General features: G+C 43.2%; 1 non-coding gene across 1 annotated transcript; it reads right to left on the reverse strand.

Moving 5' to 3' along the window:
• Positions 1-594: 594 nt before the first annotated feature.
• On the reverse strand, positions 595-669 carry Trnat-ugu (transfer RNA threonine (anticodon UGU)). Its single transcript has one exon. It is a non-coding gene; the product is annotated as a tRNA-Thr (tRNA).
• Positions 670-3,828: the final 3,159 nt, after the last annotated feature.

A 3,828-nucleotide genomic window follows, 5' to 3' on the forward strand; every position in this document is an offset into this window, starting at 1 on the left:
AATTTCGCTGGCATTCTCCGTAAACGAGAAGCATATCGACTTGTTCTTCAAAGGAATACATCATTCAAATTCGCTTGATTTGATGATACTAGTCTTACCGTTCGTATTAATGTTGTATTGCGAAACCGTCGAATGGCGTTTACGTGTCGATGGCACGTTAGATGGATACGCCGTATTCGGCGAATATTTGCTATTTGCACGATATACGAAAGATAATTGTCAGAGCATGTGCTTCGATAAGTGCCGATGTGATAAGGAATACCACTCAATCCATGATAAGAAGAGTGCAGCACTGAATTGATACCAATGGTCATCACTTCGAACACCTTCTATAAATGGACATTCATACCACCTTTGTGACCTTCGTTGACTTTCAAAGACCTTACTGTTACACATCATTGGATTCGTCTTGATAGCCGCTATCAGAAAATAAGGACCAAACTATAGCATATATATGGCGGTAGTATCTGTTCCCGAAAGAACAGTTACCGTGGATGACCATGCAGCTTTGCTAGAAATGAAATGATAATTAAATGGACACCCTAGCTGCAAACAGGCGTTGGTGTACTTCATTGGGGACATGTTGAAATTGTGTGCCCCGACCGGGACTCGAACCTGGGATCTCCTGCTTACATGGCAGACGCTCTATCCATCTGAGCCACCGTGGGCACAGAGGAGGGTGCGTCTGCAGGGACTTATCCCGTGCACGCTCCCCGTAAGCAGGAGATCCCGGGTTCGAGTCCCGGTCGGGGCACACAATTTCAACATGTCCCCAATGAAGTACATCAATGCCTGTTTGCAGCTAGGGTGTCCATTTAATTATCATTTCATTTCTAGCAAAGCTGCATGGTCATCCGCGGTAACTGTTCTTTCGGGAACAGATACTACCGCCATATATAGCTAAAATATGGCTTCCCAGCCATTGACCTTCTTGTGCGAACGCACACGCTATGCCCGAACTCGTACGGGACTTGGCAGATTAATCTGCCACGAGTAATGAGTATGATGGGCAAAAATCTATTAGGCGCACTACGAATGTAGTGGTGTGGACATGTTGGGAATGTGTATCTCATGGGGAGCGTGCACGGGATACGTCCCTGCACCTGCAGACGCACTCTCCTCTGTGCCCACGGTAGCTCAGATGGATAGAGCGTCTGCCATGTAAGCAGGAGATCCCGGGTTCGAGTCCCGAGCGGGGCACACATTTTCAACGTGTCCCCAATGAAGTACATCAACGCCTGTTTGCAGCTAGGGTGTCCATTTAATTATCATTTCAAACTATAGCATCCCATTTCAAAAAACAAAGTTGACCTTCATGTCTCTGAAACGACCCCACCTAGCAACAAAATACCAGTGTCATATTATGGCCACTGTAGTCCCATGCAACATTAGTCCCCCAAACGTTTCAGTTACTGCAGCGAAATGCAGGGAGATCTGCAGCAGATAGGCTCTTGGTGCAGCGAGTGGCAACTGACCCTTAACATAGACAAATGTAAGGTATTGTGAATACATAGAAAGAAGGATCCTTTATTGTACGATTATATGATAGCGGAACAAACACTGGTACCAGTTACTTCTGTAAAATATCTGGGAGTATGCGTACGGAACGATTAGCGTTAGTGTCATGATTTGGCGTTAGGCGACGGTACTGGTACGGTGACGTATGGTTGAAAACACTAGCGTCAGTGTGAATTGCAGTTGCAGACAGTCAATGTAGGCCTGGAAAGGAGAGCAGGGCTTTACCTATAAAGCTGTTTCATCATAACAAGAGCAGTAGTGTTGCTTACCGAGGCATTAAAGGAAAACGCCCAGAATTTTTTTTTTTAAAGTTTGATCTTCAGATTTCTTATTACATTTCATGCAAATATATTTACTTATAATATTCTTTAAACTGATTTAACTGTGACTGAATATGTCAAGTTAAGGTTCAGTTGGATGTTACTGTGAGTTTATGTAAATTATTTCATGCACTGCTAAAAGCATTGCTATGAGTTTATGTGCATTAATTCAAGCACTGCTAAATGCTTTATAAATGTTGTTTGATTTTATTTAAAGGCCTACGCCGTTAAGAATATGTAATTTTAGTCTCAAGTGCTCATTGGTCTAAAGAATATTTGGTAAATTGAATATATCTAAGCCTTTGCTTTGCAGTGGTCTCAGTTTGGAAAATATGAAAGTACACCCTTTGATTTTGGACGCCATCCTGCTTTTTGCTGATTTAGTGGATTATGTGAATTGTTGTAATTTCAAATAAATTGTAGTTCAGAAGTGCACTAACGAATGATGTTCAATCCACATTTGCCCAGGCCTTCCTTGTCCTTCCTAGTAGAGGTTTACTGACGCAGACTGACACAGAAAACTCTTTTATTTTTAACCTCTGGTAGTGTCCTCGGGTTTGCTGCTGGAATCAACATGATTCGATAGTTCGACAATCCATATGTCCAACATCTCCAGGAGAACACTGTTGCTGTCCACATTGCGAGGAGGTTCTAGACTAAGTTCGTCAAACGACTGGAACAGCAAGGTTTCACTACTTATGTGTGAGTCTGGGGTTTCGGAGTCAAAAAGTAATGACGTCTGGGAGTAATCAACTTTGAAACGAGAGGATGGTAAGAAGTCTAAATAAGTGAGGATTGGAAGTCGAATAGGCGGACCAGGATCATCTAGGGAAATTTGGATGGGGGGTGGGTAGGCTTTGTCCTAATCAGTAAAGGAGGAGTGAAGATGAAGACTGAGCTTTATCGTCTTGAGGTATTCTTATGCTGGTAAACATGGTTGCTTGGATTTCTGCAAATTTTCAAAAGACGAGCCCAGTATTGGCTGTCTTTGAAGTGTTGCTAAAGTTTTGCGAGAAATAAACCTGAAGTTCGAACTGCTTCAGTAAATAGCTGTATCATCTGCAAACCAGGAGAGTTGTAATCCTGGCTGTTGCAGGATGTCATTGGTGTAAACAGAGTGCAGGTCTGGCCCCATGGTAGTGCCCTGGAGAACCCGGGTCCCTATTGGTCCCGGTTGATCTGATAGTCGTCTTCTTTAAGCTGGGTAGTTGCGCAGCGAACCGATTTTAAGGACGTAATTATCGCGTATCAAAACAACTGCTGCTGAAACAGCAACTCCATCATATTCCTAAGAGAACGAATAGCTACTCTCTCCGCAGGAAGATGTTTTCTCGCGGTGGGCGGCCTCGACGCAACGTGTGGGACACTTCTTGCCAAATTTTTTGCGCTTGGTCTTCAGCGAGGCGTGTACTGTTTGTTTTACAGAGCAGATCAGTTCTGTAGTAAGGAATCGTTTTGGAACGGGAGCAGAATTTAAAACTTTCTCCAACACCACCACTGTGGGCCCTACCAACTTCTTCCTTGAAAGATTAATCACAGTGCGTCGTCGTCGCATCTCCTTCAGGAACTGTAGGACAAGAAAGAAGCCGTTAAAATGTTGACAACTGTAATGCAACGGCGCTGATACGTGCCCAGTCCTATAGTGCCCATGTAGAACAGACAACCAAGTCCCAAACATCTCTAGAAAATCACGATGACTGGGTCAAACATAAATAAAATAAATCTTTGGAAATAATGTCCAGCTGTTTACGGGTAAAATGAATGCGTTCCCTGATCCTTGTTTTGGCTGATACGCAAATTAATCCTATTAGCCCTCTTACTTTTAATAAGATTAACAAATCTGGAAAAGTTAGGAACGTCTTCATCATGTTATCTTCGGAAGAAGGCGAGTGTAATCAACAATTTTCCTTTCTTGCGCCGAGGTTTATCCCACATCTCTACAAGTTTCACCATCTCCTCTCTGTAGAGGTACTTGATAAGACTTCGCAGG

This window comes from Schistocerca cancellata, chromosome 2 (assembly GCF_023864275.1).
Source record: "Schistocerca cancellata isolate TAMUIC-IGC-003103 chromosome 2, iqSchCanc2.1, whole genome shotgun sequence".
Lineage (NCBI taxonomy): Eukaryota > Metazoa > Arthropoda > Insecta > Orthoptera > Acrididae > Schistocerca > Schistocerca cancellata.